The sequence below is a fragment of the Papaver somniferum genome, chromosome 2 (genome assembly GCF_003573695.1).
Source record: "Papaver somniferum cultivar HN1 chromosome 2, ASM357369v1, whole genome shotgun sequence".
NCBI lineage: Eukaryota > Viridiplantae > Streptophyta > Magnoliopsida > Ranunculales > Papaveraceae > Papaver > Papaver somniferum.
The window spans coordinates 183,547,088-183,561,596 of record NC_039359.1 but is presented as its reverse complement, the minus strand read 5'-3'; the positions used below and the strand labels follow the sequence as shown (position 1 = coordinate 183,561,596).

General features: G+C 31.6%; 2 long non-coding RNA genes across 2 annotated transcripts; both read left to right on the top strand.

The window, feature by feature from the left end:
- Window positions 1–4,747: 4,747 nt before the first annotated feature.
- LOC113354300 lies at window positions 4,748–5,599 on the top strand. The gene is made up of 3 exons (XR_003361798.1): window positions 4,748–4,798; window positions 4,912–4,989; window positions 5,332–5,599. It is a non-coding gene; the product is annotated as an uncharacterized LOC113354300 (long non-coding RNA).
- Window positions 5,600–9,755: 4,156 nt separating this feature from the next.
- Window positions 9,756–12,245, top strand: LOC113354299. The gene is made up of 4 exons (XR_003361797.1): window positions 9,756–10,067; window positions 10,508–10,673; window positions 11,099–11,216; window positions 11,918–12,245. It is a non-coding gene; the product is annotated as an uncharacterized LOC113354299 (long non-coding RNA).
- Window positions 12,246–14,509: the final 2,264 nt, after the last annotated feature.

Genomic DNA, 14,509 nt, shown 5'->3' with positions numbered 1-14,509 from the left:
GTGTTAGATTATACAATGCTGGCGAAAAATGTGCAGTGTGAGGTGTTCAACCATGGTAGTGCAATTATACAGTGAGGAAGTGATGGTAAAAGTGATGCTCTAACTTTTTCATTTTGATCAGAATTTATTCACTAAAAGCATATAATTATTATGATTATAGATTTGAAGTTAACTGTAATGGTATCTCCTTGCAAAACCACAAACTTGGTTTAGGGTTAATTAAAATTTCATATTCTAAATTTGTGTGCTTGAGCCTTCAAATTTCATATAACACAAATATGTTGTTTTAATTCGTTCCCATTTTTTAGTGTGGATTTTGATATCTGAGCGTAAACCAGTAATTTTCTCTGAAGCACCTTCCTGAAATATAACTAGGATATCCGTCCTGCACCAAATCTATTTTGTGAGGCATACATTTTCAATTATGTTCTAAAGAAACTCCTATAAGACAAATGCAGGTTGCAGAGATATGCTCGAGCTACAAATACAGTACCAGGTATTCTTCGCTCACAAAGTCTGCAGACAGTAAAGAAAATAATCTTAGTTATGTGAAACATTTGTTTCTCTAAATAAAGCTTATATTGCCAGGTGACGTTTGGAATTGATAAGTATGTTATGGTTGCAGCATTGAATTTGGTAGTTTTTTGCATATCAAAGATGCCGTGTACAAGTACATGATTTCAGTTTTATTGGATGTGTAGTGATTGGAGAAGCATATGTATGGGCTTGGAAGCTATTCGTACATAAATGTGATTTTCTTAGGTGTTAAAGTCGGCGTAAATAATTGTGAAGAAACCATGTTGCACAGTATTCTTATATTGGTCTATGAACTATGTTATTCGTAAGTTGTAAATTTCTTAGTATGAACATTTCAATTCATGAGTAAGTTATTCGTACATAACTATGTTCACAACTTGTGCCATAAATAATTGTGAAGAAACCATGTTGCACACTATTCTTATATTGGTCTATGAACTATGTTTGTAGACAGATCTCTATGGTTCCATTTATTCCAAGGTACTTGCAATTCTTAGAGTCATCTAGGTGCAAAACATGTGATAATGTAGCTGTTCTTTGTTTGGATCAATAGAGACTTTTTTTTTTTGTGTATACAGATACTACTGTATGTTTAGACAATAAAATTCGGTTATCCATCTGGCAGGTAGCATGGGAGCATGAGCAATTTTCTAGGGAAAGAATTACAGCTACCACACTTTAAGAACTATCAGTTGCTCCTTTTGAAGGCAAGAATTGTTAAGTTGGTGTGTTCATAACTAAACCCCAACCTTTGGGTTTTTTGGTAGGTTAGTTAATCATCATTTGCTTTCCCAGCTTTCGTTTTCTATCTGTATACATTGTACATTGCAGTAATAATATTATTAAGAGGACATACTATGAGGGTGGAAATAGCCAACTCATTGTAATGCATAGAGAAACCAATAATCAAAAGACAGGGCTCAAAATCTACCTCATTGCAGTTTCAATTATGTTGTCAAGACTCAGGAGAATATGAATATTACTCAATTGAATATGAATACAGCTTCCATCCATGCAGGTTCTGTTGCTGCATTTTGGTCATATGAGTTTGTATTTTAATCAATTGTTTGAGAATAACCTGTTGTTGAACATTCAGGATTATGTAGATTATTAACCGTTAAATTCTTGGGTGGATTATTAATTCCAATAGCCCTTTTTCTTCCTATTGGATTTGGCTTTCAGAGGACAGGATATGCGACACATGAACAACTTCATATGGCTTTTTCGATCAATTTCTTTTGGCAGCTAGGTTTGTATCATCACACTAACTCAATATATGCAATTACAATCTGCTGAACTTTAAATTAGTGATTGTTCTTAGGATCTAATCGATGAACTGTAAACTACAGGTAGCATGATTTGGGAAACACATCAACATGTACAGATGCCAATGGTAAAGTTAGAAGATTCATAATGTTGACCTCTTTCAATAGGTGTCGGTAACTTGCCAATCGGATTGAGGGCGTCACTTCGTCTGCTCTTTGGTGATGACTCATTTTGTACCAAATCCCCTCATGATCAAGGTATACATAATGAATATTTGAAATTTTTGTTCATTTAGAGTTCAATCGGTAACTATTCAACAACTAAACTTTTTCCCAAGTTCTTACAAGTTTGTAACACTCTGCGGCAAAATGCTAGATCAACTTCCTCCAAGTTAGTGTGTTTTTGTATGTAATTATTTCAAATGTGCTACCTCAAGCTTTGAATTTGTAAGAAATCTATGTAAAATTTTTTTGATAAATCCTACAAAGAAGTTCTTTTATCGTTTATTTGTCTTCTTATCATTGTAGTTATGTGTCCAAAAGGCTTTCTGCAGCATATATTATCCAACTATTTGCACGGTGCATCCTTTATTAATCAACTATTTGTAAAAATAAATAAATAAATACGGTCTTGCTACCGATAATGTAATTGCTGCACTCTAATCAACTATTTGTACGGTGTCTCCTTCGTTAATTATGGTCTTTTCTGAATTTATTGTGGGTTCTGCTTTGCATTGTTTCTTCTGTAGGCTTAAGATTTCTTTCGCTGTCGTTGTTTAGTAATTACTGGAGGTACAACTTGGAGTAGTATCAGTTCAATAGATAAGTTAACTTCCGGTTTATTTTTTTTTTGCTAGATTGTTCTTGCTAATGGAGATTCATAGGCACTGTGCTCTCAGATTACTTTTGGTATGTGAATGATATATGCTTTGGTAAATACATGCATATACAAACTGTTAAATTGATTGATATATATATTTTAGGTAGACATAGCGGTTGTTTTAGAATGACCAAGCATGCAGTTATAATAGAGTATCAAGTAGAAAAGGGCGTCAGAGCCCATAGTTACAAAAAAAAGAATAAGGTGGAACATTATTTGGATGAAGATGAGTAAATTTGTTTAATATTCCATTAGATAAGTTTATGATGATTGCATGATCCTGGGAAATGATGATTGAGTCATGCAAGCGTTCTTCTTATTTTTAGGTTAATGTAATTTTCATTTTTATGCGCTTTATTCCTCTTTCTTACCAAGATTGGGTTATGTAATTTTGAACTTTGATACTGCTTGGGAGACTTAAACAGAGTAGTCTTTGGTATATCATTTTTAAGTGTTTTTCTTAAATTTCTTTTTTCAGTTTGAGGTAAAAAGGTGAAAAATTTAAGAGATTGATCCAAATGTTTATTCGTAACCACCTATGCTTTGTTGTATGATGGGAGATATTTTTTTTTATTTTTTGAAGAAACGTATGCTTGGTTCTTGCACTAAATGCATTAGGTTTAGGCAAAGCACTGTGGTGCAGGCATCCCTTTATCCCTTCGAAGGGAAACTGTTTGTTTTTTTCTCAATTTCTTTTTATGGTACGGGGAGAGGCAAAGCCGAGCCACACCTAATCAAATCGGGGTAGGGCGAGGCGAGGCGAGCCGGCAAAGCGAAGCCGAGCTTAACCAAATCAAATAAGGACGGGGAGAGGCGATCAAAAAGGATCGCGACGGGAAGGACGAAGTCGTTCAACACCAAATCAAAAATGCATCGGGAAGCAAGGCGAAGCCGAAGCGGAGCCACACCTAATCAAAAATGTATTATGATGGGGCGGGGCAAAACCCCGCGACACCTAATAAAAAATATGGTTTAAAGAAAAAAAATGCTCGTGCTACGCTCGGGCATAAAATTCTCTATATAATAACAGAGTTTTTTCGAGCGCTCTCATTCATCGGAGCTCCTGGTTGATTCTCGCTTTTGATTGATTCTCGCTTCTGGTTAATTTTGGCCCCACTAATTTTTCCTAATTTATTTATCTGGCCCCACGAGATTTGTTTTATTTAAAAACAAATATTTTATTAACTAAAGCAATTGTCTACAAGTGTTGCCAAAAATAAATTAATACAAAACTCAACACACAATTTCATCGTAAAATCAAAAAATTAAATCAATCATAAATCAGTCGCATAATTAATAAATAAAAAAAATTTCCAATGTCCAATATCCGGTTACATTTCTCAGAATCCTTTTTGGCTTTTTGCCTAATTACAACACCATTCTATCGGTTAAAATTAAATAAGATTACATTTTCAATGAGAATTAGAAAAAATAAAATTGATCAAATAAATTGATCAAACAAATGAAATAACATTGAAAAATAAAATTGGTCGTGGGTACTAACCTTTGAATCTAAAGTTGAATCTTTTCGACAAACAAAATATTTATCGACCATGTCCAAAAGTAGAGAATTACAAAACTGATTAAAAAATAAAGCAATCATTAAAATTTAAAGCAAACAAATATTAATACGACCAAACAAATTTTAATCGAAAACAAAATAATAAACTTATTTTCACATTATTTTTCTTAAATTTTTTTCATATCATAATTAAAAGAAAAATAAATCTACTAAAATAAAAAATATATTACAATAAAGGCGATTTCTAAAAGTATTAAGTATTTTTCTTAATATCATAGTATATAAAAATAAAAATAAAATAATCTCTATTCCTAAAAATATTTCAAAGAATAAATATGGCTACCAAAAATAACCATGGTTGCTCAATATTATTAAAAATGCATAAACTTAAGACTCGAATTTAATATTATTTCCAAAATATCTTCTTTTATTTATCGAATCGTTCGTAAAAATATTTAAAGATATATATATTGGTACCAAAAATAACTGTAAGACTGAGATTTGATATTATTTCCAAAATATGATCTTTTATTATAGAATCATCTTCTATATATGGAGAATCTGGGCACTCGGCAAACTCTCATCGTTTCCACGGTTGTTGTTTTTTCTTCTTCCATGCTTTTATTATCTAGTTTGTATTTTTCGTTGATTAGTTTTTTTTTTGTTGTTGATTTTGTTTTGCAATTGTTGATGATATGTCCCTGCAGTTGATGATGAAACAATGAAATGGGTCTTTGCAATTGATGATGAAACAATGAAATGAGATCTTTGGGTTCACTTTTAAGGTGATGATTTTTTTTTTCCTTCTATATTTTCTGTTGGTTTTGATCATGCCTCGCAATGAATAATGAAGCCATTAAATTGAACCTTACGTTTAGTTTGATATTCTTTTTTCTAAATCATGCCTCGCAATGAATAATGAAGCCATGAAATTGAACCTTACGTTTAGTTTGGTATTCTTTTTTCTAAACCAAATATAAGCGATCAATCTATTAATTTCGCAGCATAGGAGAAACCTGGGGAATCTAAAAGATCAAATACCAATGCATGTTGTGTCATTTTCGTGTAGATCAAAATCTCTTATCAACACACAATTATTAACCTCGGATTTAGTTTATATGTTGTAGACACAGGTACGAGTATCATTTGGGAAATCAGCAAATAGTGGAGAAACACAGCGTCGTTAGCCACGGACCGAAGCAAACATCGGGAAAAAAAGAGAGGAAGAAACAAACAAATCACTCAAATATGGAGATGGGCACTGATTAGAGGTGGAAAAAGATGATGTTTCAACTGAATTTCTTTTCGACCAAAAAGCTAAACTCCAATTTAGTTGAGAAAACTACTTATTTTCCTATCATATTTTTGCAATTTTTTAGAGGCAATATGTTTCTGAAAGCACACTGTTAAGACTATTTAGTCTTTGGTATAATCAAATTGATTGTGCTATCAATTTTTAAAGATTATTATACCAAAAGTTTAGCATGCTTTTTCCTTGGTAACATCTGCTATCCATTTCTCAATGGTTTTGGAACATGATTAATGCGATGACGACTATTGCGTGCATTGAGCAAACCTGGAAATCTTTTTTATTTTTTATTAGATTACACTTAGTTCGGCCTCTAAAATCCTAGCAACCGCTAGAATAAAAAAATTTAATGAGTCCTATCATAGAGTAAAAAGAAATATGTAATGTTATTTTCATATTAAGAATCTTTTAATAAAAATAGATGCAATTAATGGTAAAAGATAAAGAAATCTGAGATAGAATATGTCAGGACGGTATAAAATAAATTAATATTAGCAATTACAAAATTTTTAGGTAAAATATATATATCAATTTAAGTAGCAAATTTTTTATAGAGAGAAAGTAAACGAAAACATTCTCTATATATCAAATTAGGTATGATATATATTTTTATTTTTCTGAAAGAGGGTATAATGTATATATATCAAATTAAGTAGAATTAGCTTTATTTAAGAGGGGAAAATGATAAAAATTGGATTTATTTATTTATTTCAAGCAAAATAAGATTGGTTTTATTTAAGAAAAAATCAAAATAGGTAGCATATATTTACAGAAAGAATATATTATAGAGAGAATTAAATGTAAATAAGGAAATCGTTTCCAAAATTTACCTACTGGTTCCTTTTTGTATTAAATGTAATATTAAATAAGTACTTTTTTAAAGGAAATTTTCCTATAAGATGACTAATATATAAAATTAGCCATATATTACCACAGTTGGAAAATCTATCTACTGCCTAATACAAGAATACTGAATATCGTTACACTATCTAGACTATGAGAACACTAATACAACATGGAAAACCCTCAAATTAATCCATTTTTGACGGATATGGTGAATGAAGCAAGTATAACTTCAGTGAAGGTCAGAATAGTAGACATGACATAGGCAACAAAAACATTGAACGAAAAATGATATTTCCCATTCAATACGATTTTGCTTCACAAAAGCAGAAGTGGTTGCTACTATGTGTTTTTAAAATATAGTTCCTTTGAAAATAAAAAATCCTTCAAAAATAACTAACCAATATGAACACTGAACGGGGAGAACAGATACATACAATATGAAAATCACAAAGAAAAGTTTCATGAGAAAAATATCAACACATCCTTGGTTACTGAAGATGTTAAAAATATCCCACTGCATTGATTTTAATTTTACGCAGCTAGATGATATTTCAAAGCTTTATACCATTAATTAATTTCTTATGATTTTTGTATTCCTTTCTCGCTTTTGTATCATATGATTTATTATTTTTGTGCATTTTTATTCTAATTTATTATAAAATTATTTTAAGGTGGGGAAAAAGATAAATGAAAAAGGACCGCCAAGCTACCACAAGAAAACCAACACTACATTCTCATTTTAGCTTAACAAAACATCAACGTATCCTATGGCATTATTGAAATGAAAGAATTTATAAATAATCAAGTTGTTGACCGATATTTTTTGCAGAGATATGATGTGTCCCGATTTCGATGACTAAGAGGTGCAAAAGTATTTAAGACAACAAGAATATGAGCTCTAAAAGTTTATTTAAGACAATCAATTTATGGAGCTTCAATGAGTACTATACACTTTAAATATGTTGCACTAGAAGAGTATGAACTCTTTATTATTTTCTCAATAAGATTGGTTCTCAGTAGGATTGGTTTATTATTAGGTATTTGTGTTGGTTAATTATCAATTTTTAGATAACATTATTTACTTAATTAGTTTGGAATTTATTTTGTCTGAGTTTCATGACTAAGTATTTTTAATTAATGGGCAAGATTATTATTGGAACTTTTAGTTTATCTATTATTGAACATATACGATGTGTTGGCCTCAATTTTCCATGTAGCTTTCGTTGTTTATCAAGGCCTTTAGTGTTGAGCATGGTACATTTAATCATAGACGATTTTCATAAATGATGATTCCAAGTGCATATGCTCCTAATGCAGTAGTCTTAATGTATGAGAAAAGGATTTTCATAAATGATCATACAGGGTGCCATTACAGAGCAGAATATTCCTATTTCCAGTTTGAGTAACATTTGAAAATCTTTTTCTATACCTAAAAAAAGAACTATTATGCCAAGACTTGGTCGATTTTGGTACTCTTAGTGTAAGATGATATTATTAAGATAGTTTTGTATTGGCTGGTCCTAATGTTTCGATACTTCTTATACGTCGTGTGTGTCGTATTATCTCTTTACTGGTGCTTACCATATGTAATTACTTCGATAATGTGTGGTTCCGTTGTATCAATTTTGAGGCGCAATGACATGCTACAATGGGTGTTATGCAATTATTCAGTTACGTGAATGCAAGAGTTGATGTAAATATGATATTGACATGACTAATGGGTCAGCGGTGAATGAAAATAACATAAAAATTATATCCATTTTGTTAGACATATTTTTTCTTTACCAAGACAAAGAAGAAACGAAAGAATGCTTTACATCCAAGACAGTGGTCGTTCCCGACATAGACAGAGATAACATTTTTACGGTAAGAACAAAGAAGATGTGAAGGAATGCTAAGAAGATATTCCTTTTGATTACAATGCCTCCCTTAGAATATATTTTTATTTGTCCCTTTTTGTTTCATTTTGTTTTTTTTGCACACCAACTAAGATATTAGCTTATTGGTTAGTAAGAAGAAGAAAATTATAATATTATTTATAAGAGAAAATTCTAATATTATGTATAAGAGAAAATTCTAACCACTCCTCCAAAACGAAGGAAGAACTACCAATTAGATCTAATTTGATCATACTACTGAGGTATTTCAACACTCCTTCACCCCAAAATCTTTCATACATTCAGTTTTCCATGTGAAAAAGAATGCTGAATGGCAAACAATTATCTTCTCACATAAAGTTTAGAATTTCTTAATAAATTTTAAACTTAAAGTCCCTCCTTTTGTTTATTATTATTATTATTATTATTATTATTATTATAAACCATTCAGGGTATTTTATTAGCAAGACGAAAGTGTGAATATTACAAGTCGGTAGAAGGCAACCTAGCAACAAGCTGGGCGACGACACCTTTTTGAATAATAGTACCCAGCCTATGGAACAAAGAACTACCTATTTTGCAGTTAATATCGTGACTAACTAGGCAGTTGCTCAATCTCTTAAGAAATATAACTAAGTCATCTCCCAATTCTCCCAGGGTAGAAAAAGCTAGGGCCTTGAAACCGTAACCATGTGCAATACACTTATCCAAGTATTTCATACGCTTGCGACTCACAGCTACAGCGATGGCTTGCCCGGAGGAGTGTTACGTGTTCTGGAGGTAGTGAAAGGTGAAATACCAGTGACGTCAAAACATACATCTTTACCATCCTCCCAATTATAGACGATGATATCGGCTGGTTTAAGTTCTTTGTTAGAGTTTGAAAGAAACCCTAAAGAGACTTCTTTACGAGCCACAACACCTGACCTGTAACAAATGTCAAGAAGAGCGTCACGAGCCATGTCATGTCTGAATTTTAAACCAACTTCACCTGCACAGTGGACTGCGTGGTCTGCATAAACATCCATCAGTTTGTTACAGACTGAACACCTGCTACCTTCCTCAAAGAAAGGGATGGCAAGCCTGTATTTAAGAATGGTTTGTTACACCTGTATTATTATTATTATTATTATTATTTTGGTAAACAGTTCATTTGCCATCCAGTGTAGCTTTTACATTTTTTCCATAGTAGCGTGTCTCTTTCATATGACTACCGATAAGAACACTCTAACAAGCGTCCAATATTCCATAAGCAAGAAACTGACCCATGCATCGCACGGGTACAAAATTGATCTAGTTAATAATATGATTTCAGGTGATTTTCTTCGGGTGTGGTTAAAAGCTGAATCAAGCTCTCTTCTTAGAGCTTCTAGCTCCACCGAGAATATTTTGACCAATAGAAAAAATTCGTTTTTTCACACCACCTGGCTTGCGTGATTTCAACCCCATTTCTCTTTTTACCCGTCTCACTTTTCTACTGAATAGGTTTTCCTAAATATAATGTCACGAAACGAAAAAATACCACCACTCTGCTGTTCAGCAACCCTAAATAAAGAAAAACCCCTGCAGAATATCGATGATCTAATATTAGTCTATTAACCACGATTATAGATGCCTTTTGTCCCTTTCAAAAACCTAATTTTAATTATCTCTTTTTTGTCGCCGCCTCGCCTCTATCTGTTTTCGTTCTTTCTTCTCCATTCCGTTTTATTCTTCCCCGGTCTATTTTTTCCTGATCGTTTTCTTAATTTGTTCACATGTACGATTTAATAAGATACAATTTCTCAGCTGTAGCAACTTCGGTTTCATCGATACGAAATTTTGTTCACAGGTATGATACAATTTAAACATCGACAAAAATCACTTCGTTTTTTTAGTTTTACTTTCAAGGTTAGGTTTACTTCTTTTTTGAATTCTTCCGTATGGGTTTGTTTAATTTTTAACATAATCATAGTCTTATATGTTTTTCATTGTATTATTTTGATTTTTGATTTTGTATTTTAGCATTAACCTTTTACTGTTTTTGATTTGTGTTTGGCATGATTTGTCATCCTTAATCCTTCAAGGGTATACTCTTCGCCCGGGTTTACTTCTTCACTGACTATGTAATCCATTTTTTTTTCTACCATGGATTTTTCATTTCTTCCACGATTTTTTGTTATGGGCTACCCAACAGGTCCCATACAATGACAGTAAATCATGTTTATGATTTTTGTATGCTTATGTTTCACGATTTTCATCTAACAATGGCGTATATGTGACGGGGTTTAGTGCATTGGCTTCTTTGCCGACGGTGAACAAGAGTGATGATAAGCAACTTCATAAAACTTCAATCTGCAGGAGACAATGGTGTATCAAATGTTAGGGAATTTGGAACTAAAAGTTTGTTGACAAGCTCCAATGTCGGAGAATTCCGTCGAAGATGATGCGGAATTAGGTGTTGTTGCTTTTGTGCTCAAAATATGTTTTTTGTTCTTTTATATTTGTGCCAATTCAAGGTTTCATATAATAGGTCAACTTACAGTGAGAGAATGCAACCTTATATTTAGCTTTGCAACCATAGTTTTAATTTGCATTTTAAAACTTCAAAGCAACTAATGTTTAGTTTTCTGTGGATTGGTTGGTTACGTAGAATGTGCAGCTAGCGTGCAGGGTTCTTTTATTACATCTCCTAATTCAAATTTTTCTTTAATTAAATTACTGCTCGAATACAAAGTTAAGAAAAAGTGTAATAGAAGTCATGCATCTAGCAGAAATGAGACCATTTTTTTATGCATCATTAACTTATAAATCCAGATTTGTTGAAATCTGGTATACTGCAAATTAGGACAATACTAAGTTTTTAAATTTTATTATTTACAGGTGGTGTCTTTTATAAGCTGCGGATTTAACACAATATTAGAAACTCCAAACTTAATACAAGTACTTATTCTCAGGTTTCAGTACGCCCAGCTCTCTTCGTGATTATGCAAACAAAAAAGTAATTATCCTACCTCTCCTGCTTCTATTTTTTCTTTTATTCCGTACTTATAAGCCTCTCTTTGTTTGTCACTCATCGTCACTCATATGTTAATCTTTAGATTATACATAACTCCCAATTCAACATGCAAACTAATTTGTGTGCACCCAATTAATGTATATTGTTTTTTTTTTTCGAATTCATATATATTGATTTTTGACTTGTAACTAAAATATAGTTTATTTTTTACGTAATCAGATGATATCTTAATTATCTTTGGTACTCAAAATAATGCTGAGAGATCATGGTATTAGTATTACCACCTTGATCTCAGCAGTGTGGTTCTAATTTCTAGCGCATTTTATAAATAATTCACAGAGGAGCAGTGTTGATTTAGAGATTAGATCTCAGTTTTCTTCAAAATATGAGTAAGCGTTATGGTTGCTCCAGTTTGAATTATTTCTCTCCACAACTTTAAATAATCTCAGTTTTTTTGTTTACATTTTCTAATTCCATCTTACGACAAATATGTGGATAGTATATGTGTATAGTAAAATGAGAAAGTAGTTGAGAGAATTTTAAGTCATGTTATTTGCTTTTATCTTTCTCCTTAATGAAATTGCCGTGCACAATAATCTTCTATGTCGTTTTGGTGAGACAGTCTCAGTTTTCTTCATCAAAATATGAGTGGGTGGTGTACTAATGGCTGGATTTCTCCACAGGTTTTTGGGTTGTTAATGATGCAATGGAATGCACAAGACGTTGGCATATGCAGTAGTGAGGTAGTTCTGAGTATAATTTCAGTTGATCCCTATTAATGGGCAAATCACGCATGTATTTCTTTTTTCTCTCAAAACATTGCTTTTTGGTAAAACTTTCATAGTATTGTTTTACACCATTGCATATTCAGGTAGCAATAGAATACTTTTTGGTCAGTACATTTCCTAATGTTTATAGCTTTTTTCTTCTCTTTTATATGTAAGATTTAGTTGATTTTGTATGAACGAAGGACTTTAAGGTATCAAGTGAATGGTTTGATTCTATTCTTAATTTGATTTTAAGAACAATGTTAAAGACCAAGATGTGAATAAACTCAGAGATGGAGGAGTGGTCGATCGTGTGTGTGTATATATCTATATTATAAGGGACAATGGTGTTTTTTTCTATCTACAGTTTGGACATATAAAGGATGGCCCAGATTGAGATACATATTTAAGTTATTCAATTACATTTCTGACATATAAAAAATGGTCCAGATTGAGCTAAATATTTAAGATTTTCAATCCACATTTTAGGCATATAAAGAAGGGTCCATATTAATCTATATTATAGGGACAATGGTATTTTTCCCTATGGACGGAGATCTACAGTTTGGACACATAAAGGATGGCCCAGATTGAGATACATATTTAAGTTATTCAATTACATTTCTGGCATATAAAGAATGATCCAGGTTGAGCTAAATATTTAAGATTTTCAATCCACATTTTAGGCATATAAAGAAGGGTCCATATTAATTTTATTTAAGACAATAAATTTAGATTTTTAATGTCATTTATTTAGGAGTTATTCCTCCCATTTAATGCCAAGCCGTTTCTTTTATTCTAAATCAACAACTCTATTCATCCTTTGCACAACTCTAATCTCAAGGTATGATTGTCTTTTGTTTTGGTTGATTGAGATAAATTTTGTAAGCTTTTCTTTTTAATTTTTGTTAGCTTTTCATCCGTTGCACAACTCTATTTCCAAGCTATGATTTTCTGTTATTTTGCCTGATTGAGACAATTTTTGTTAGCTTCTCTTTAATTTTATTTTTAACATCAATGGATTCATGGTGCCCCGTGCCTAATATTTTTGTCATTTATGCAGTTTAATTTCTCTAGATAATTTTTGTTACCTTTTCTCTTTAATTTTTGTTAATTTTTGTTCAGTTTTCATCCTTTGCACAACTCTATTCTCAAGGTATGATTCTCTTTTGTTTTGGTTGATTGAGATAATTTTTGTTAGATTTTCTCTTTAATTTTTGTGAGCTTTTCATCCTTTGCACAACTCTATTTCCAAGGTATGATTCTCTGTTATTTTGCTTGATTGAGACAATTTTTGTTAGCTTTTCTCTTTAATTTTTTGTTTAACATCAATGGATTCGTGCTGCGTCGCGCCTAATATTTGTGTCATTTATGCAGTTTAATTTCTCTAGATAATTTTTGTTAGCTTTTCTCTTCAATTTTTGTTAATTTTTGTTCTCTTTTCATCCTTTGCACACCTCTATTCTCAAGGTATGATTATCTGTTGTTTTGCTTGATTGAGATAATTTTTGTTAGTTTTATTCTTTAATTTTTTGTTTAACATCAATGGATTAAGGGTGCGTCGCGTCTAATATTTGTGTCACCTATGCAGTTTAATTTCTCTTTGCTACTTTTCATTAATATTGTATTTTGTTATCTCGATTTTTTTTCGTTTGCAGTCAAAAGATGCTGATCAGATTTGATATTGCTATCTATTCATTTTTATTCTTATGTTAGGTTCTTTTTGATACCATATCGTTTAATTTCTATTTTTTTACACTAATTTTTTTATTTTTCTCTGGATATGAAATTTTCTAATTAGACTCTGACTTCTTCGGGCCAAATCAGAGGATTTACATGGAGAGAAAATAAATGACGAAGAAAACTATGTTCCATTGTTATGCACTTAACTCGGGTCGGTAAATAACATTTTTTAACTGTATTGTTATTGATGTTAGAGAGTTCATACTCTTTGTTGGACTAGAGTCGTGTACATGTTCGTATAAAAATGGATTAAAGTTTCTTGATTATGTGTGTATGTTATACTTCAAATTTTTTGTATCATGTGAAACTTGAAATTACATCTCTTCATATTTATAGCCTTTTGATGGTAACAAAGTGAGTACTTTTTTGTCTTAAATTCTTCATGCATAGTCAAATAATGGTTATATGCAGTTGACATCTAAAAATAGGTATTCTCTTAAAATATCATGCTAAATTCTTTATACATAGTCAACCATCTTGCTAATACTGAAATTTAAGAAGCCTCAAAACAAGCAACGCGGAACTGGCTTATTAAAATTCACCTATAATCTTCCATTTTCTGATTTCAAGAGATTATTTTTAAGCAATAAAGAAAGCGGTTTAGGGAGCAATACAATAATACAAATTTTTTTCCGTGGGATGCGTCACTATATCTATATGTGTCGGGACTATACAAATCTTCATTGCATGCATTTTATCGTTCATGCAAATGAAGAAGTTTTGGTATTCCAGAAAGGTACAAATCCAAATTTTGCTAGAAGATGT